Here is a 22,891-nt window from a genome sequence, read left to right as displayed (position 1 = left end):
TTCCACTACCATAATGGAGAAATGGGTGAAGAGGAGGAGGATAGAAAGGGAAGGAAGGGGACGAAGTGAAGGAGAGTGGGGGGGAGGAAGGAGAGAAAGGAGGAAAAGGAAGAAAGAGGAGAGAAAGAAGAAGAGGGAGAGAAGAAATCCACCAGCTCAGTTATATTCTTAGGGTTCTCAATAATGAATTAACTGAAAAATGGACTCAAGAAAATGTTAGAAATTCTCTCTATATATTTTGAGATGGTACATGCTATGTAATTCATCAAAGGGTCCTCTTAAACTTCTCCTATCTTTTTAGGCCTTCAAGATTCTGAGAAGTTGCCTTTTTTTTCTTCAAGAAAATGCATGCTTCATTCAACTACCCTATTTTCTTCCCTCATGCTCCTCCTCTCCCTCCCTCTCCTCTTCTTCTTCCTTTGTGGTACTAAATAGGGAGCCTAGAGCCTTACAGTTGCTAGGCTAACACTACCATGGAACTGGTTGAAGGAATGACATGCCTGAGAGGAAGCATGTAGAGCACATGCTCAAGCATCACTGATAGACTCCCTGTTCCACTGGAGCATTCCCAATGCTTTGTTAAGTCTTTCCTTTATGATTGCTAGGCAGTCCCTCTTGTTTATATTCTAAGCATTCACTCAATGATTTTTTATTAAGTATCTACAATGTTCCAGAAGCTACACTAAGCAGCTAAATTCCCTCATTAAATCCCCAATATATCACACAGCCAGAAAGCCAGTGGAATCTAGATGAGCTACAAATTTCATTAAAAAGAACTAATGTTTTCCAAGAGCATTTCTGAAAAAATGATAATAAAATGTATTTACTGTAAAATTAAAGTAAAAAAAAATTCTTAAACACTGAAGACAGAAGGCAATGTAATCCTCTGCTGAAAATGATCTTTTCTCTCTCTGCTGAGATGTAGCCCCCACTGCTATGAGATCAGGGGCCCCACTGTCTTCTCTGGGTCATACTGTGTGATATTGGGGATGAATTATCCAAGGCTGCTCCCATCATGCATTTCTCTCTGTCTTTGCCTGAGGAGGAACTGCCTCCGTCTGTTCTTCTTGTATAAAGAAAATCACATGACTGCTTCTGCTTCCCTTTTTACTTTGGTCACCAGGAAACTTATGGTCAAATGTGTGGCCCAATCGAAGAACTGTTCGGTCAGCAGTTTAGCCTTAGGGTCACTTGCTCATTTCACCTTCTTTTTAAAATATACAATCCATTTAGAATGTGCACTCTATCGTTGCCTTCTTACTGTTTAGTCAACTCTTAGCCATTGTTTTATTTAAATGTTCCCTAAGCCAGTGATGGAGTTAGATCATGTATATAAATAATGAAATAATGGTATCTATCCTTTCTGTCTCTAACATGTTAGCTAGTTTGATGCAGGGGTTCAGCAAATCTTTCTCTTATTGAAAAAGTTCAGCTCATTCACTAAAATTCTATTATATGAGACCTATCCTAGGATGGCATCTGGAGTTAGTCATCCAGATATCACTTCCTACGTTCTCTTTGGGATACCCAACTTACCAATACCACTATAGCCTAAATTAAATACATTAAAGTCAAGACAAGATAACCAATGTCAATGCTCTTGTTACAATCCCTCATTTATATTTTACCCTTAATATTTTTTACCTGGCACATTTTCCTTGTCCCTGATTCACCACTAGTCATATATATATATATATATATATATATATGAACTATTCAAGGAGATACTGAATCCAGTTCAACCATTTACAACTGCTCAGTTTAGACAATTTTAGCAACTTTGAGCCTCTGCCTTCTTGCCTGTAGGAAAATAGCAAGTACTTTTACCTTCTGGAGTTATTTTGAGGATTAAATCAGAATACAAATAATAGATTTATGTCTGCAATAGATTTAACCCATCATTCTCAGTTGAGTGACTATTACAGGGAAAGATGGATGAGTGATGGACAGATGAATGGGTGAATGGACAGAAGGAAGACAGATAGAAAGCTGAGTGATGATAGATGAAAGGTGACATTGATGGATAGATGGATGGATAGATTAGTGGATGAATGGATGACTAAATGGGAAAATGGGGAATGAATAAATGGGCTTGATGGGTAATCAATGGGTGAATAATAGGTACATAGATAGATGAAGAATAGGTAGATGAATGGATAGTTAAGTGAATGAATGGAATATATATGTAAGAGGATGGATGGACTATCAATGGCTAGACAATGGATAGAGAGATGGTAGAAGACAAGACAGACGGATGATGAATGAACATAGAACAAGGAGATAACCAGATAGAGAATCTCTTGTGTTCTCTGTGTTGTCTTGCCACAATGTATCTTTGCCACACCTGCCCTGGCTATAAAGGCTATGACCACACACACACACACACACACACACACACACACACACACACACATGCAGTGTGAGAGTGTGGAAATAATAGTCTATTTCCTGCCGGTGTCTTACTCTTTTCTAGGGTTGTGTCTGCAGCATGTCAGAAAAACAAAGCTAGCTACATACTCTGCTCAGAAACAAGTTCTTTATAGAATCATAATTTTAATTTTGTGAGTTCATGTGTGTGAAAATACATGATTACATGGTGACAGAGGGCAGAACATAGCCTCAAGTATCTGTCCCCACCTCTTACCCCAAGACAAGGACTATTGTTCACTATTATGTACACCAAGCCAGCGCCATAAACTTTCAGAAATTCTCCTGTCTCTGTCTCCTGTCTTGCTGTATGAGTTACAGACCCACGCTAACAGGTATGACTTTCTTTACATGGCTTCTGGGGATTCAAACTAGAGTTCATACTTGTGTAGCAAGCACTTTACTCACTGACTCATTTCCCTAGGCCCAAAATCATTTAAAAAATTTTAAAACCTCAAGAGAAACAGAGGGTATAATCTGTGACTCCCATGTCACAGTTAAAAATGTCATCCTGAAGTTCACATTACCAATCTCTGTGCCTGAGTCTTCTACACAGTGAGAAAGCATCCTGGAAACAAGGGCTGTCCCACTGTGAGGAGATAGCTGGGAGAGATTTGGGTGTTTTGCAAAGCTGTTTGTCCTTGTCCCCTAGTCACGGGAGACAGGGGAAGTTGGTCAAAGGAGGAAGATTAAAATTCATAAAAAGGCTCAGAAAAGGGACCTGTTGTTCCTTGGGAAGGGTCCTCTTGATCACCAGCTTGTACGGAAGCTCTAGTTTCCTGTCTAAACTGTGACACAATGACACAGCCACTCCCAGTGTTCTGGGACCGAAGACAGGACAATCAGGCTAGAGAGATGCCCTGTGTGGGGACATCTGGGTGTGGGTCAAATATCAAGAAGCTCATAACAAAGCAAGACTTGTAAAAGGAGACCTCTGGTGTCCCCAAGAGGGCTGAATGACCTGAGGTTTTGGGCCTATAAGAAAGTAGCCAAAATTCACTCAGGATATCAGAGACGGACAGCAAGCATGCATGGGCTGCTGTTGGGACATGGGGGAACAAAGTGGAGGCAAATAATATCCCCACACCCAAGCCAGAGAAGCACTGCTAAGAAGAGGAAGAACACAGGGACTGGGGAGATGGCTCAGTGGGTAAAATGTTTGCCAGCAAGTGTGAGAACCCAATTTCAATTTCCCCAGATGCATGTGAAAAGGTGGCTGCACTGGCTCATTCTTGCAATTCCAACAACGGGGAAGAGGAGATACACATTCTTGGAGACGTATTACTAGCCAGCTGATCTAGCCAAATGTATATATATAAGGAGAAGAGGGAGAAGGAAGGAATGAGAGAGGGGTGAAGCAAAGTGGACAAGAGAGTCAAGCCCTTGGTATCATGTAGGAGTCAGGGAGGTGGGCATTTCTAGAGCCTCTCCTTCCTGACTCTAGCTTCCTGTTGCGTTTGGCCAATCAAATCTGGGCTGAGTAGGAGAGAGGTGGGTGAAACCTGGGGACCTCACTCCCAGGCCCCTCTCTGCAGGGTCTTCACAGAGAAGCCTCTAGCACAGGGCTTATTCCCACTGTCTTCTCTTACCAGTCACATCCCCTTCGTGGTGGTCAGCGTGCAAGCAACACTTTTCAATTGAGGGTCCCAAAGGGTTGTACGCCAGGGTACCACAAAGTGTCTCTGCTCCCCTCTCCCTCCCATTCTTTGTATCATCTCTTAATTGACTGCTTCTGAGCTGCCTTCTGACATCATTCTTTCAAGACAGAGCCCAACCAAACCAGAGCCCCCTCTCTTAACCCTTGGTGTTGTTCCTCAGGATCTGTGTGAAATTGGTTTTCAGGGCCCTCCACAGAGAATCTGGGCCTGTACACCAGGTGGTATTTGTATATGCCCTATGCATGCCTGCATCTCCCATAGGTCCAGAGCAAGGGCCAAGCAACTATGGCCTGAATCTTCTGAACCATGAGTCACATTAAACTTTCTCTTCAATTGAGTTGGTTGTCTCGAGTATTTTGCTCTAGCATTGAAAAATAACTAACATAGCATGTAAACAAGGGCTGTTCAGAGACTTCAGAACTCTGAGCCGACAGGAATATTTTGTTTAATTAGTCTTTTCTATCTGCTTTTGTTTGGATTAAAAGCTGCTACCTGGGATGGATGGCTACATATACTTAAGATAAGCTATATGCAGAACATACAACATAAAAGAATCCTTGCATACAAAAAGCAAGATTCAATGAACTGGAAAACATGGTAAATGAATGAAGAGATGTAATGTGCAGCTTGCATTTTGGCACATATAGTAGAAAGTCCTGGAGGATGAACCTGGATTGGTGGCTGTCATGGAATAGAACAGAAATGGGAGGGGATCCTATTTAGAGCAGGGTTTCCTTTGGGGATAGTGAGGATATTCTGGGACTCATGGAGTAGATGCTTGTATGTTGAATGTACTAAGTACCCCTGAACTGCTCACTGTTGAGTGGATGGTCTATGCATTTCACTGAAATACAAAAGAGCAAGTCAAATAAATCCATGTAAGACAATACCCAGAGGTCACACTGACACCCTTATTTGTATCTCTCATGGTTTCCAGGCCAACACAGGACTTGGCTCACCACACTTTATGGTACCTTGGTGAAACCCACCTAGGTTTGGTGGTAAGGAATGTAGAGCCTGGTGTTCAATAACTGACAGGGTATATGTCCTTAAACATGGCCCATGGTGGTTGCTAAGAGCCTGCAGCCTCCTCTGGAGAATAGGAGGAAGAAGGGGACAGAAAGCAGAAGGAAAGGAAATCAGTAGCATGAAGTATCCTCCCACACTCACATTGGAGTGGAGCCCTTTCTATCTCCCCTTCCTCAGCTTTGCCAGGGAGCTCAATGTTTACACAGCTTGGCTGGCAAGCATGTTGGCAGGGGACACAGGTCCTGCTGGGGTGCTGAGCCTGGCTCCATGAGGTCCGTTCCTATCTGCTCACATCCTCCTGCACTTCTGGCTGGATGCAGGCAGGTCTGGGCCAGCACAGGGCAGGAAAGACCTGGGGATCTTGGCCAATGCTGCTGTTTCCTTGCTCCAAGCATGTGATCCATTCTCAGCTGGTCCCCAGGCTGGCATGGCTGTCTCCCAGCCCACTGGTTTCTCTGGGAATGGGTGTTGTTTTGAGCTCAGGCTTTTGAAACGCTCTATTCCAGCTACAAAAGAGCCAAATCCATCTCATTCCTCATGTTTTGATAAGGGTGTTTTAAAAGTTTCGGTTTTGGGTGCTGGATTTGTTTGAGACACGGTCTGTAGCTTCTGTTGAAACTTGGTTTGCTTAGAGCCATGCTGCCTTGACTGTGTTCCAATTTCTTCTAATACTCCTGCCTCATGCTCTGAGATGCTGGGATCACAGACTTGTGCCACTATTTTCTAGTGTGAGTGTCCTCTTGTCAGAGCCTCCTCTACACCTGCCAGGAGAAACCTCTTAGCATAAAGGTTGTCACCCAGAATTTACAGAGTAAATGGAAGAAAGGAGGTGGCAAAATATCCCATGCAGAAGGCCCTAGGAGTTCTGAGTTAGCAGGAGGGACCAGGGACCTGGACAAGGATCAGGTGGATCCAGGGAGAGTTCTAGAAGCAGGTTGGCAAGGCATGTCTGCCACTTACCAGTTGTGAGAGCTTAAGAAAGGTGCTAGAACTTGCTGTGCCTCAGTTTTTTTGTCTGGAAAGTAGGTAGAACACCTGCATTTATGTTTTGTGTTGACTGAGTTCAATGCATGCAAATTCCCTGCTGTATTATGGCCTAAATCTTAATGCATATTAGTTATCATTACACTAGAACTACCTTTAATTCCCCCTTGGTCCTTCTGTGCCCATATTCAGAAAATAAGACCATGAGATCATTTCCAGGGAATCTAGTGTGGGAAGCTGTATAACTGCATGACATTGCCATTTAGTGACATTGGTTCCTGGAGATGGGCATTGACCGCCACTTGCACCTGTACAGCAATCTCTGCTTTCCTTTGATGTGAAGCCATGCAGGTGTTCCAGTTTACAGAGTTCCAGAACAGAATTCTGACCTGTATGTACTCAGCCTCAGAGAGGCTGCTGACCAAAGAGACACTGTAGAAGCATAGTCAATCCTGATGCCACAGCCACAACCTAAAAGACACCAGTAGTGGCTTCCCGGTGTGCGGGCTGAGTAGTCAGTCACACGGGTCTCTGCTCTCTTAAAATTTTAGTTATTTCTGAACACAAGGACTTGTGCTGAGCCCTAGATGAGGGTAGCTATCATTCCTGCACTCTGGTGTGACTCTAAAGATTCACCTCCTTCCACATGTGAAGGCGTGTGTGTGTGTGTGTGTGTGTGTGTGTGTGTGTTATGTGTGCACTTGTGTACACACATGCATGTATGTGTGTGCATGTGCATATATATGTATTTATGTGAAAGGTTAGTATGTGAGTGTAAATGTCTATGGAAGCACACATATGTCCATGCACATGAGCATATGCATGCACATTAATGTGTTTTTGTGCATGTGTGTGCATGTGTTCCTGTGTCCATTTAGTTGGTCCAGGGAGGACTGCTTTTGCATTCTCTGTTGCTGTGCCTAAAGGGATGCCTCTGTTAGTACCCACTGTGGAAAAGCAGCACAGCTCATGAGGAGCAGCAGACTGGCCCACCTACCCATGACACAGCCAACCCCACAGCAGCAGCATGAGGGAACGGAAGCAGCAAGGCGCTGACTCATGAGAATCTCCCAGCACACAGCACAGGCAATGATTTCTCCCCGCCTTACTTTGGTGTCTCTTGCAGATGATGTATGAATCACCTTATTTACCTTTCCCTCCAAGCCTTCTCCTTTATTATTTTTAATAATGCCATGCCAGCTCTGAAGAGGTGTTTCCTTTCCAAAAAAAAAAAAAAAAAAAAAAAAAAAGTGGGGAAGGAAAGAAAATCATCCCCCAACTCTCCATCCTCATTACTGACTAAACATGCTTTTTCTATAGCCATGTTGGGGCGGGGGACGGGGGGATGCATGAAATGAGTTGGTTCTAGAGAAGCCGCATATCTGAATATAAACAGTAATAAATTCAGGTCTTGATTCCAGGGGAGAGTGGATTACCCAGTAAAGTTTTCATCATCTCTAATGAGAATAAAAACACTGCTGCACTGAACACTTTTTAATTTCAAAATAAAGAAGAATAAAGTACACTGTGAACGAGGATGGCTCTGCAGGCAGAGGGTTAATGAGTGTGTGTGCTGGGCTCCTGAAGGCAGTCCTGGTACTTGTTCTGTGTATGCACTAGTGAACCTGCCCTTTCCACTCAGTTTGTACTCAGCATTTGGCACTCACCCATTCACTTCTCCGCAGAATCTGCAACATCCCCGTGAGATGAGTGTGTTCCAGTTAACTTTGGAGAGGCTCCTTAGCTACCTGCAGTTGCACAGTTCCCCTCAGAGCCTGCACTTCAACCAGTCCAGCTTGCCTCAAGATCCTGAGCGTAAGCTCCAAATGCCCTTCTACGTTTGCATCCAGAAACATGACCTTGATTAGATGTGGCAAAAAAAAAAAAAAAAAAAAAAAAAAAAAACCCACAGACTGACACACCTCAATCCCTGATCTCTTGTAAATATGGATTTTAGGAGACAAAGAGACTTGAGATGTGATCTCTCTAGCCTGTCACCAAATGTATATAAATCTCTTCTCCTCATTTCCCCACGTTAGACTCCTGGGATTATTGCCTGTGACAGGGAACTCACTACCTGTCAAGGGAACCTCTTCCATACTCCCACGGCTCCCTCAGTGAGAGTGTCTGTTTTCACCAGGGGAGACAGATCTTTTTTTCCCCCTCTTGGATCTTGCCTTCAGTATAGGTTTTCCTGTCCTTGTGGACTGGCTCACTCTTTGAACAGAACATCTTCAAGCCTTTAGTTGTTTCTCCAACAAGCCATTTTGTTTCCAGGCCATCTGCAACTATGGCTGTCAGGCTGCTGGTCTCTGGCTGGAGAAAGAATGCACCAGCTTTTCTTGAACATGGCTTGAAGTTTAGAGATTTGTTCCTCAGCCTACAGAGTCCTGGGTATGCTGTATTAGTTATTTTTCTCATGGTTGTGATAAAATTTCCAACAAAAGCAACCTAAAGGAGGATGTGTTTACTTTGGTTTGCAGTTTGAGGGCTACAGTCCATTGTGGAGGGGAAGTCACTATGGCAGGAATGTTAGGCAGCTGACCATATTTTCTATCTACAGTCCGAAAACAGTTCCCTTCCTCATTTTTATTCAGCACTGGAAGCTAGTATTACATTTAGGTGAGTAGTCTCATCTCAGTTCCCAAGATCTAGAAACTTCTTCACAGATAGGACTAAAGACTTGTTCCCAGGTGGTTCTAGATCCCATCTACTTGAAAATGAACATTAGTCATCACACTGTTGCATGGAAGCGATGGGAGCAACAGTTTCTGAGGTGGAAGGCAGATTGAAATTTAGAATCCAGAACCTTCTCCATGTGTCCCCTTAGGGGAACAATGAGGACCTCCTCTATTCCTCTGTCCATTGGAGCCCCTTCTCCCAAGAAGAGCCTTGTGACTGGCAATGAAAAGGTGTCCCTTCTAGGATCCTAGAATGATGAGGGTGTGCCATTTAATAAAACAAAACAAAACTGATTAATGGCTCCCAGATAATCCATATTTGAATATAAGGAAAATAACAGTAAAAACACCATAAAGGATCAGATGAAACTAAGTCAGGTTTTGTGGCAGGAAAAAATGTGGGTTTTCTTGTATTGATTTGATTCTTCTGGCTGATCAGGATAATACTTGTCTTCCCAGGAGGGTGTTGCCAAAGCCAGAGCCAAGGGTTTTCCATGTGTGTCTGTCCTTTACACACTGGTACATCCTGGTAGCCACAGATGTTAGATGGAGGGTGATACTCTGCTACTCAAGCTGTCTGCTCCCTGCACTGAGACCCACATCTATCCTTTTCCACCAAGTACAAAGGCATCCCAAAGGACCTTTATTAGTGTGCATATATATGTGTATATGTAATATGTATATAAATATGTTATATTTATATATGATTGTAAGTTATCCAGCTTAGGAAGATAGCACCTTAAACCAAGTCAAGCCCACATCATAGAGTTTTAGGCTCAAGGCTTTACAGTCTGGTTCTGCAACTGGCCAGCTGTGTGGCTGAGGGCATATTGTAAAGCCTGAGTGTCCAGCTTCCTGACAGAAAAATGAAAATAAAACAGTCACTGCCCCATAAGTGTTACTAGGCCTTAGGTCGATCCTGAAGTCTTTCATGGAGAATAGAATTGTCCAGTGAAGCCCAGCTACCTTACATGTTTCCTGGCATTGAAATGGATCTAGCAAGTGGCTGAGCAATGTTTATGAAGTCTCCTATCTTAGAATATGAATCCAATCCTCCTTTTACTGGCAATTAGATCTCAGGAGAATTACTTAACTTCCCTATACCTCAGTTTCCAAATATGTAAAATAGGGTGATGAGACCACATTCTTCATGAGCTCACTGTGGGTATTAAATAAATGAAGTCTTGATAAATACTCTTCTGGTGCTATGATTTAATGTGACATGTTCTCCAAAGGCTCATGGGTTAAAGTCTAGATTCTTAGCTGGAAAGGAGGCTGAGGAGGCATGATGCTTTTTGAAGGTTCTGAACACTTGAACAAAAACAAGTAACCCATTTGGGGTCATACCCTTGAAGGCTGTATCCTGTGCTAGGACTCCCCCTCATTCTTATTTGCTCCCCTTTCCAGTCACCATGGGGATGAAGACTCTGCCACTACTACCATGTTGTTCTGCTGAGGTACACACAGCATGCAGCCAAGGAACCATGAACTAACCCACCTGAAACCATAAACCAAAATAAGCATGTTAAATATTTCCCCTAGGTATTTTGCTCCAGCATTTAATGCTCATGAACATAGCCTAGAATGTTCTATGCAGGGTGCCTTCAAAATAACACTAAATTGCTACCAGCCCAGCAGAGCTTATCCACCTCCATGGGACAGGCTGCATTCCAGGCAGGCAAGCTATCCTATGTGGGAAAACGTTGGTCGTTTTTGACATGCTGGAAGGCCCAGCCAAGTAAAAGGAACAATGTATCTTCATCAGATAAAACAATGGGAGCAATAAAACACACCATTCCCCTGCCCCTCACCAAAAAAGTGGGACATTTGGTATTTGTTCTTGGAGTCTAGACAAACCTGTCTTCTCTCATATTAGTGAGTTTAGTTTCTGAGATGTTACCCTTGTTTTCTTTTAAGTCACAGTCAGGCTTTATGGCCCGTTCTTGAGGATTTTCACTTCATGAGGGGGAAAAGGCCTTCCAGCTTGTTGGAGAAAGCAATTGCATTCTCATCACAGATTTATGGTAGTATCTCTAGAGTGAGACCTTGAGCACAGAGTTTGCCACACTTCCCATCACATGTCATTTAAACACAGAGAGGAGTCCTTTCACACAGGGATGACTAGTCTTCCTTGTGTGTGTGGGGGGGTATACAGATGTGTTTTCACAAATAGTAGTTTTATGAAGATGAATTTTCCTAAAATATAATATATAAATACTCTTATTACGGGTGCAAATACTACATCTACAGAATTTCCAGAGATACTCCTGAACTCCTGATTGGGGGAGAATTGTTGTTGAGATCTCTCTCTCCATCCCCCCTCTTTGTGTGTGTGTGTGTGTGTGTGTGTGTGTGTGTGTGTGTGTGTATGCATGTGTGTGTGTGTGTGTGTGATATAGGCACAGCCACTGTCTTCCAGGAAGACAAGTGAGAACAAATATGTTTTTGGAACTAAGATTTGAGTCTGGAGATATGGTTCAGAGCTTAAAGTGCTTGCCATAAAAACAAGGGGACCAGAGTGTAGATCACCAAAACCCATGTAAATGACATAAACCTGTCCCATTACTTGTGAAGTAGAGCAAGGTCAATGGGATCTCTCACACTCCTGAGAATCAGGTTCAGTAAGACTTAACATGGAAAAATAAAGGTGGATCTGAGCTTGGTGATGCATGCCTTTAATCCCAACACTTGGGAGGCAGAGACACTCAGATCTGTATAAGTTCCAGGCTTGTCCGTCTTTGTAATGAGTTTCAGGCCAACAAAGACTACATAATAAAACTCTGTCTCAAATGAACGAATCAAATGAAGGAATGAATAAACAAACAAATGCAGAAAACGATCAAGACCAAATACCAAATATGGACCTCTGGCTCCCACCTGTACACATCCATCCTAACAAGGATACACACACACACATCCTCACATACAACACAACACACACACACACACTAAACTGAAAAGGGAGCATGGAAAAGTACTTGCTTCCCACTTATGTGAGGACCAAATGAGATAATGCAAGGGATGTCATGGCCTATCATGGAGGTCGCGTTTAACACACAGCAGCTGTCACTTGTCACCATAGGCATTGTCATTCATTTAGATTCTGGTGCTGACCCTGACCCATTACCATTGTCTGTGATGGTGACTGGTGCCATTTGTCAAGACATTTACAGCTCTGCTCCTCAGTGGCAGAAGCCAAAATAGTCTCTTCTTCCTTATGTATTTGGTCCCAGCAATTTGAAGCTAATAAACACAACCTAGAACTGGGTTCTTCATGAGAGGTTTTCAACATATGTTAGCTAATAATGGTGCAAACATTCCAGCTCTTTCCTCACTTCTCTACCTAATTCATGAACACAGGGCCTCAGATATGCCAGGTGAGAGTTTTCTTTGAGTGCAGCTGTACATAGCTAGGTTGTGTTGAGAGCCATGAGCCAAGAGGCCTCCCGAGGTATTTCCTCTCTGAACCTCCCTCCCAGTTTCTGTGAATGAAAATCCTTGTTTCTTTTCTCCAAATCCATGAAACATTGCTCTTTTTAATTCACTGTCTGTTTTGGCCACTTGGCATCTACCAACACCAGCAAGGTCTTTGTCTATCACACTCCATTGCAGAATCTAAAACCACTACGGGCTCTTTTCTCATCTTTGTACCTTGGCTCTGAGCCTACATGAGGCCAGGTTTCTCCGCAGGATGAAAATCAGGGAGATCAACCACTTCCACTTGGTTATGCTCTCAAATTACCAAATAAGTGGTAAAGCTCCATCTTCTGAGCTGCTTGGCATGCTAAAGCAGGGGGATCATGAGGTCAAAGTCAACCTTGGAAACTCAATGATACCCTAGCTCCAAAATAAAAGGTAAAAGAAGGTTAAGGATGTGGCTCAGTCACAGAGTACTTGGTGGTAGCAAATGGTTCAGGTTCTATAGCCGGTGTATATGGCTTTGGCCCTGTATCAGTTCTGATTAGGTGCCTCACTCTGAGAGAGTTTCTAGACCTCTGTATCCTCATCCATGCAACAGTGATAAAAGTACATTATATAGCCTGGTAAGTTTTATAACTGAGCACACTATACTACACAGACACACAGACACACAAACATACACACACACATACACACACACACAAAACAAAAACAAAACAACAACAACAAAAAACAAAACTAAGGACTGTTTCCAAACCATAGTTGGTGATTTCTAACTAAGGCTTACTCATGCTATTAGCCATATTCATGTCTGAGGACTCCATGTGTTTAAAGATAGAAGATCCATGGAGTGAGATAATAGTGTTTACAACACATTCTAGTTTATTCAACTTTCCAACATTCCTCATGCCTGTTATCTTGGTTGAAATTTATAACGTCCATCTCATCTTGAGGCTACCATGATTCTTTCCTTGAACACCTGAAGACAAGAGAAGTTCATTGTTTGCCTAGTGCTCCACAGCATAGATTAGCATCCCTGGATTTATGAGACCAGATACAGCCACGTGACTTCCCTGAGAACATCAAAAACAGAGGAAGTCCCGTGAGATGAGGTCTAAAGCAAGTAGGCTTAGCATGTTTGTGCAAACACAGAGACTAGATTAACCCTGTCCAAGACAGGGGGAAAGTATCTGGGTCTGCCACCTGCCTTGTCTAAACAGAATGCCAAGGAGAGGTACATTCAAGAACTCTAAGTCCCACATTTGAGGATAAGAGTGCCTGCTGCTGTGTCTGCTGCTTCTGGAAGTTCTCTTGCCTGAAGCAGTCACCCCTCACCCGCTTAATGTCTGCTGCAGTGCAAAACTCAGTTCCTTATCACCTGTCACTGCTAACAATCCACTGGCCTTGGGGGTCAAGGAGGGACTACAACACTAGTGACCTGGCAAGAAGCCAAGCCAGGCAACACTGCTCTCGGGTGCCCAGATTTCCTGCTTGCGGTTTGCCCTGCTGTGATTGTGCTGGCTCACACTTCCTGTCCTCACCCTTGGGCTCACATGACATGATGCTGCGTTCTTCCAGGACTGTGCTCACATCACAGGTGGAAAGAGAAGCTGGCACCTTGGGCCATCCTAGTAGCTCCCCTACGCCACCCTGGCCTGGCCTGCATTTGGTGTGTTCCTTATATGTGCAGGCTGACCTGAAGGGGAAGAGACTCAGGAGGCCTGTGGGAGGTACCAGTCCACCAGACACACGCATTCATACTGACAAGCCATTTCCAGGCCCTGCCCCATCAGAGGGGCAGGACGAGGTGGAGGAGATGCCATGATAGATGGTAAGAGTGTGCCCTGGGTGGGGCCTGCATAGCTCCCAGGCTTGACATGTTTCTAAGAGCTGTGTTCCTTGGGGTGCTGGGCATAGGAGTGAAGCTCACAGTAAGACTCAGACCACACTGCAATGGAATTCCATCTCAAGTTCTTTGGTAGCCCAGGAGACACTTGAGTGTCCAGCCTGACTCCCTTGATAAGTGCATATTCCATGTCCTTGCCAAGCTGTCCTTCACGTGTCTGAGAGCTATCCAAGCTACACTCTTCCTTCCCAAGGTGCCATCTCCACCCCATCCTGCCCCCTCTGATGGGTAGGATTCTGAACTTGGCATCAGGGCCTAGAAATGGCCTTTGTTAGGCACCCCAGTCAGTCCCTCCAACACAGGGCCCACTCTGAGAGCTAAGGGAGGACACCGGCCTTGACATCAGTGGATCTGGTATGAGATCAGCCCAGACCTTGTGTAGTGCTGGTCTATGCTCTCCCACCCATCCCAGCTTGCCTCCAGGCTTGGAAGTGAGCACATAACAGCCAGGTGTCCCGCTCACACGAAGATTATTCTTTGGCCTAAGGAACAAGATGACTGCATTTGAAGAGTGACCATGTGCCTGGGACCCTGCTGAGCACCTCCTCTGATGAACATACAGTGTTCCTAGGAAGCAAGTGCTATTATCGCTGCCATAGTTTGGATAAATAAGTGCGGGCTCAGAGGTGAAATAACTTACCCAACACCACTCTGTCACTTGCACAGGAGCCTCACTCCAGAGAATTCAGCTTTAAACCCTGAGTTTGCTTCCCTCTAGGACTCAGTAAAATGGTGACCTGGAAGCCACAATAACTAGAGAGTTCTAAGACCTAGGCTAGGGGGCTGAGAGTTTGGGACTGCCAGAGGGGTTACCTTGTGCTCAAGTGAGGGTGCAACCAAAGCCCAGGCTCCACAGACATCTTCCCTGTTTGCTTTTTGTTAATAAAATCATAAAATATCATTGGCTTTTAATGGGACCCCATGGGGGTTAATTACACGGCGGAGAACGGTCTTTGAGCTTAAACACTGTGGATTTAATAGATGAACCTTCAGAGAAAAATATATAGCACATTGATCTTTAAAAAGGAAAAGTAAAGATCCCCAATGTAGATGAGGAAGGGAAAAGTCTACACTCAGCATTCAGCCCACCATTAATCCTCAGCAAACATTTCCTACAGGATCTCTGGGTTCTTCCTGTTATGGACTCTGGAATTCCAGCCAGAGCAGCTTCCCATCCACCCTGAACCAGACCCTCTTCCCTTCTGAGTCTCCCAGAAAGAACAATAAGACCATCTTCTCATTCCTGGCAATCTTTCACCCTCAGCCACACTCACTGTGCATAAGTTGGCAAACTTGCCAGTACAAGAACCTGTAATGAAGGAGTTGGGAAGGTGGCTTAGTTGCTAACCTGATTGCCAGCAATCAGGATGTGAGTTTGAATCCCAGAACCCACCTAAAAATCTGGAACAGGGAGTGTGCTTGTAATTCTAGTACTGGGGAGGCAGAGAAAAGAGGATCCCTGGGGCTTGATGGTCAGCCATCTTAGGAGAATTTGTGGGTTTTAGGTTACAGGTGGCTACTGAGACTATATATGTGCATGCATGCATGCATGCATACACACACACGAGAGAGAGACAGAGAGAGAGAGAGAGGACCAGTGATAAAAATGTGCCTCTAAGACTCAGTTTCCCCCAATACTACAATAACCATAACACTACTGATTTCAGCAGAAGAGTTTATTTCCAATAGTTACAAAATACAGTAAAATAACAGCCAATGGTTTTCATTGCCTTGTTTGTGGAGGAAAAAGACACTGTAGGCAATTTATGAAATATATCTCCATTTCACAATCCTAGGTGAGAGGTATTAGTACCATCATCTTCATTTTCCACAAACGATGATGCTGGGCTCTGGGGAAATAATGGCACATCTCCCCTACAGTGGTAGAAGGAGCTGTGGGAAACAGCACTTGCACGGAAGTGGAACCAGTGGGAAGATGCCACTTCACCATGCAGATAGCCTGAGGGCTGCTAGTGGGCTAGACGAAGACAGACTCGGGGAGGTTGAGGACACAGCTCAAGGACACACAGATGCTAAGATAGAGAGCACAGATTAAGATCAAGGTGGTTTCTGATCCGTGCCACTGACCCTCCAAGAGCCTAGTGCTGTCTGTCTGGTCTGCTGAATCAGACTCTCAGCTCCCTAGCATTGAAGCCAAAACTGTGAAAAGTCTCAATGGTTATCTGTGTTGGCTTGACTTGTGGGTACATCTGTGGGGGAAATTGTCTTAATTAAATTAGTTGATGTGGGAGGAGCCAGTCCACTGTAGGCAACACCATTACCTGGATAGGGCTTCCTGAACCATGTAAGAGAGGAGAAAGCTTGCAGAACACAAAGAGCACATGTGCATTCACTCCTGTCTGCTTTCTATCATGGATTTGATATGAATAGCTGTCTCAAGCCCCTGCCACAGAAACTACCCCATCCTGATGTACTATAACTTGGAACTGTAAGACACAATAAGCCCCTCTCTCCCCAAAGTTGCTTGTAGTTAGGGTATTTTGTCAAGGCAACATAAATGAAATGAAACTAGGACAATCCCTGAGGACACCACATTGAGTTGTCCCAGAAGAAATGAATGAGCCTGCCAAGGATGGAAGCCACATCCTGCACACGCCTCTAGAGGAGCAGATATAGAGCAACCTCTAACCACACACCCTGTGGAAGGAACTATGACCTAGAAGAACAACAAAACTCTAATAAACCGAAGCCAGTCTTACAGATCCAGTGACTCTCTCCTGCCTGGCACAGGGTGGGGCTATTTGGACATTGCTCCTGGGAGTCCACAGTCAAGCCATCAAAGCTGAAGAACATACAGTTCACATTCATGTACCTAAGGCCATGTTGTGTGCATAATGCCAGATAAGAATTCTGGGAGTGGAGGCCTGGAGTGTCCTGGGGATGCCTCCAGGATGGAGATCAGCTTCAGGGCTTACATGCTGGGGTTGTGAGCAAAAGTTATTTCATACAGCTGCATGCTATAACACAGGCTGGGCTTGTGTTACATGTCCTATGCTACTTGAGGACACCTGCTTTATTAATACCACATCGTTGAGGAATCTGAGTACAGCCATAACTCTGTGGGGATTGTGATTGGATTTCCAAATTCCAAAATGTGAGACAAGATGTTTTTTTGCCTCAAAATCTTCCCCAGCCCAGGAATAAGGCCAGAATCATGGGAAAAGAACATGAAGGCATACTTAAAAGTCAAAATAGGGAATTGCAAAAGTGCTTCCTATAAGACATGCTTCTTTGGCCATCTAGTTACTTCTCTAATCGCCTGGGGTTCATTCTGATCCATGGAAGAATATTGCTTGATGGTAGATATTGTTACAATGTTAACCAGAGTATAGAGATTTTCTATATGGCAGCCTAAGGTGGCATCTCCTTGCCTCCATTACCTGTTCATTGCCTAGCCAGAGCTAGTCTCACATGAATAGCCAGTCAAGGAGTGACTCCAGACTCTTAGTCCTTAAAGGAACTGTGTTACCTCTCACCCTGAAGACAGAGGCCTATAGAAGCCTATTTCTCTATACTAGCCTATACTTAATTATAGGAAAGATGATGTTGTGTCTGTGGCAATGTGAAAAGAACATTCACATCTATTAGTTGTATTTTTCACAGCCATCTATAAGCATGAGTTTATCTACCCATCCATCCATCCATCCATCCATCCTCCATCCATCCACTCTAGAAGGTTTACTACCAAATGCCCACTGTGGCCAGACAATGGTATAGAGATATAACTCAAGTAGATTATAAGTTTTACTGAGTGCTTTGAGGGATTAGTGATAGCTTGTTAGCTATCCCTGGGTACCTAAAGAGAATTGGTTTCAGTACCCCATGGCTACCTTAATCCTTAGAAGCTGAAGTCCCTACATAAAGCAGTACTATATTTGCACAGAATCTGTGACATTCTCTGATGTATTTAAAATCATCTGTGCCTCAAATAATGCAAAGTCAATGGCATATGAATAGCTGTTTTGGGAATAACTATGAGAAAAGGGCCTATGTATGTACAGTACAGATATAATTATCTTCCTCTCATTGTCAGTCATCATCGTCATCATCAGCAGCAGCAGCATCAATCCATCAATCATCCATCATTATTATAACTATTCTATCCATGACTGATAGAATATGGGATCACAGAATCCTTGAGTCCAGGAAGTCTGACTGTAAGTAAAGAATTACAAGGTAAGGTGAGCCACTTATACCAAAGGTGACAAGGATGGAGTAAAGCATGCTTCACTTTATAGGAGGAACAGAGATTAAGTAATTCAGACAAGGTCCAAGGTTGTAGAGCCACCATCCAGTGAGCCCATGAAGTATCTGAAGCCAATCATACAAGTGATTACTTTCTTGGAGGGGCTTTGAAGAGTGCATTATGGTATGATTCTGTTTGTCTTGGCTAACATAGTTGTAAGGGTCCTGGCATTATAAGCATACAATGACACCAAACTTCCTAGTACATATATGCATGCATTTCTCCTGGAGCTAGCAGCCCCCTCACCAGATTTTTCAGTCCCACTTAGGCCCTTGGGGATTTGGGAATCCTGAGAGACACTCCCTGGCATCCCACTGAGCCAATCAACATCCTCCATTTTTTTTTTTTTTTTTTTTTTTTTTTTCTCCTCTTCTACAAACCCTCTCTCTGATCTCCACTCAGGTCAGTTTCAATGGGCAAGCAAGAAGCCTAAGCTTAGAAGGAAATCTAGCTATTTTACCCCTTCAGCAAGGGACTTAATTTGCTGCCTGTGCTGGGGGCTATGCTGTACCCTTTTGCTGGGATTTGCTTCCTCTCTCTCATAAGGATTACACCTTCCTCTGAGATTGGCTTGCTTTTTAGATGGGGATTTATTTGAGAGTGGCAAATAAAATATATCTAGCCATTAGCCTGTTGCAATTATTCCTGTCTGGTCAGCTAAATGAGAGCTCAGCTGGGCATCCCAAAAGGTCCCAGTGGCCATCTCTCATTCAGCCAAGTCCTGGATGTTCCAGCCACAGCAGGATGGCAGGGTCATAAAGCCTCCCGTGCCCCCACCATTGCTCCTACTTGGATGCAGGCTTTGTTTTGTTCCTTATTGTTCTGTTTCAGATTCTGACTTCCTCAACAATTGAATGCACACAGATGCTTGTTTGGGTGGGGGGGAAAGCACCTTATTTCCCATTGACTAAATCTGAAAATCATTCTGTGATCATCTGGCAAGAAGATATGTCATTACTTGCTTTCCCCCAAATTCTTTATCCCATTGGATATGGGAATTAGATAAGATTAAGTTCTTAGGCAGTATCAATTTATGGGGTGGGCAGATCTTGCACTGTCCAACTGCGTGTGGACATCGTGGCTATCTGCTTAAACGGAAGACAACCTGGTCACCATGCACACTGATAGAACCACCGAGGTCGGCTTTAAGTAGAACAGCATCAGGTTACTCTGAGGTGACAATTTCTAAATGAGAGCAAAACTGTGTAATAAGATTTTAAAAATTGGACCCATTCTTAGTTCCCTAGCTCCCCGGCCAGTGACAAAATATGCCATTAGTGGCCACAGCGTGATTCTGAAAATATACCTTCCTTACGATTTAACGCTTTTTTTTTCCCTGTGAGCTAAAAATTACAAAGCCCCGGATTTCATTGCTCTTGCGATCTATTCTTTTCCCCTGACTTCCTGTTTTCATGAAATTTTAATCAGGCACTTAAAATAAATAGCTATGCAGAGCTTTGCCGCCTTCGATAGTGGATGGATGTTTGGGGTAAAGTGATAGTCTAGGACCTTAGGAACAGCGAATAGGACAGAAATTAAAACATGGCCAGGTTTGTGGCCACAAACCCAGAGGGGGCAGAGTGGTCTTCCAGGAGCCAACAAAGGTTTAATATATTGGTTTTGTGTTTTGTTTTTTCCTCTCCTCCTTCCAATATTTACAGCAATTTGATCAACTCAGAAGATAAGCAAAATAAAACACAATTAAGTACGTAAATTATTCCAAGTAAAGAAAGATTAAAAGGATGAAGATAGGATGAACTTCTCAAATCCATTTAATGTAGAACTATGGACTCTTCAGCAGGGGAAGCTCCTTTGATATCAAGTGTTTTGTGATCTGTGTCTTGGCTCTTCATTTAAACAGAAAGATGCTCGATCTTGAAACAAAAAATGTAACAATTTTATTTTCTATTTCTACCTTCTGGAATGAACATTTCAGCAAATGACATTTTAGGTATGGGTCACATAAAAATCCATTATATGTAAGTATGAGCAGCTTTTCTAGTAATGTTTTCTGATTTCATGGACTAAGAAAAAAGAAACAATACTAGAAGAACATGGCTACTCACATTCATATTCTTAACAGTTCCAGAATATTCTTAAAGACACTTGAGGAAAACAGCAGCCTTGATTTGAACTGCCCTCTGGTTGGATGACCAAATTTAGTTAACAAGAGGCTCTTAATTCACTGATAATAATTTACAAAATTCAAGTTAAATGAAATGGTGTGAGAATTAAGAGCCTGCAATCATATTGCATCTTGTTATTGTTTCTGTTGCCTTGAATGTGTGTGGATTTATACTTTGGTTATTCATAGATGTTATACCCAGTTTCATCTCCTTGACTCCAGAAGGTAAATAATTCATTTTAAATATTAGACAATAGTAGTGGTAAATTAGCAGAGAACTAATGAAGGCTGTACAACTGGGTGCTAACACACACACACACACACACAGAGAGAGAAAAAGAGAGAGAGAGAGAGAGAGAGAGAGACAGACAGACAGAGACAGAGACACAGATTGAGATTTAAGGAACCTTACTTTATAGTATTTACTTGCGGAATATACATTCCTAGTAATGGCAATTTAAAACTACTTTGGTGTCATCAAACATGGCTTGGAAGGGCTACACTTCACACATGCACACAACAAACATACATAATAACATAATGTACTGATGTGTTTAAAGTTGGAACTTCTGTGACACTTAGAAAGCAGAAATGATCTGATCATAGGTTTTCATGATTTGGCTTCTAGTGACACCTTTGCCTAATGACAATCTTCAAATTTTCAGAAATTTGCTTTATGAACCAGGACAAGTTGACTCCAGTGAGTTGGGGCCCCTGACATTAAAGAATAGCTCAGAGGGAATGAGTTAGTGAACTTGCTTATTTGTTTCCCTTTCTTCTTTCTTCTCTGTCCTCTCACCTTTAAAAAAGTATTCACTTATTTAGTTGTGTGTGTGTGTGCACGTGTATGTACCACATGCATTCAGGTAGCAGCCACAGAGGCCAGGAGAAAACATCCCATAACCTGGAATTGGAGTTATAGGAGGTTATGAGCTATCTGATGTAGGTGCTGGAAATTGAGCCTTGGTCCTCTTGCAAGAACAGCAATCACTCTCAACACTAAGCCACCTCTCTAACCCCATCCTTTCACAGTTTTTAGAGAGAGTCTCATCTTTAAATGTAGCTCTAAGCTGGCCTCTTATCTTTTCCGAGAGGAATTACAGAATGTTGAGAGTAGAAGAATGAACTTCCCAAACAAAAGGAATCATTCCTCTACTCAGCAACCTCTGCTGGCAAAGCTGAGCTGTATTTCCCTTTCCTGCAGGTGCAGTGGAGAGTTCCTCCAGGGGAAAGGAAGAGAACAGAATCCCCACCCAGTTCATTTTCTAATGCCAACACTTAGTGACCTCATAGGACAGGCTGTCTGGGATGTTTCTGCCCAGATGGGTCCAATCATTTGGTCACAATCATTGGTGGCACCTTTCAGAAAAGCTGGGAATCTCTAAAAAAAAAATCTCACAGTTTGGAAAACATTGTGAAGAGGAATGAAAGAGCTGCCTGGGAGGGTTCATCTGGAAAGATGGTGCCTGTAACTTACTGTTTAAAGACCAGTAAAGTAGAAGACAAGAGCTTCAAACCTGAAATGAAATCTGAGCCTTCAAGTAAAGTTGCCAAGGATCTCCTGTCCAAACAGTGTTCTCTGCCCCCTTTAATTTTTTGGCCAGGTTTAACTCCAAGCTCCCAGCAGTGTATCGCCCCTTCTCTTCCGTGATTCTACTGAGCAGTGGTCTGATTTTCTGGCATGGCTTTCATGGAGGAGGAGGAAGCCAAGCTTCTGCGGTTGGATGCTTCTAGCTTCTGTGAACCACCCACACGATCCACAGAGGCTGTCCCAGTGGCTGGGAAACCATCTTGCTTTTGGTGGAAAAACACAAAAAAACAAACAAATAAATAAACAAACAACAACAAAACCACTAACAAAAAAACCTTACTGCTTGGGTAGGAACTGAGAAAAATCATCCAAGCCAAGCAAAACTGAGCAAAGGGGGCTCCTCTCTGCATACTGAAATCCATATTCAGTACAAAGGGTCCTGGCAGAGCTACTTCTGGGCTTGGCTCTGGGTAATGTCAAACTGTATCTCAAATAGCCTGTTCTAATAAAACACAGTTTGATTTAAGGCTTTGAGATATCAATTTGAAGGTAGAAAAAGAAAGAGGGAAGCCTGCTGAGAGCCTGTGACTCAGTCAGACTCTGGATGGATGCATGGTTTGTGCACATTATTGATAAAATGAGCCCAGACTCTGAAACTGAAATTGCCCATCTTTGGTGTCTTCATTTATAGCTACTGACTAACTACTCAGAGGTTCTCAGAGACCTGGGGATTTCTCTGAGTTGCCTGTTTTGCATATTAGAGTCTCCCTCCCCTAGCTCTGCTGTATAATCCTGGATGCCAGGGAAAGGAAGTCAAGCCATCAGGGGTTTCTAATTCTAATTTTACCTGTCTTTTTAATTGA

Source organism: Phodopus roborovskii, unplaced genomic scaffold (assembly GCF_943737965.1).
Source record: "Phodopus roborovskii unplaced genomic scaffold, PHOROB, whole genome shotgun sequence".
Classification (NCBI taxonomy): Eukaryota; Metazoa; Chordata; class Mammalia; order Rodentia; family Cricetidae; genus Phodopus; species Phodopus roborovskii.
The sequence above is the reverse complement of the archived record's forward strand: the minus strand, read 5'-3'. Positions refer to the sequence as shown.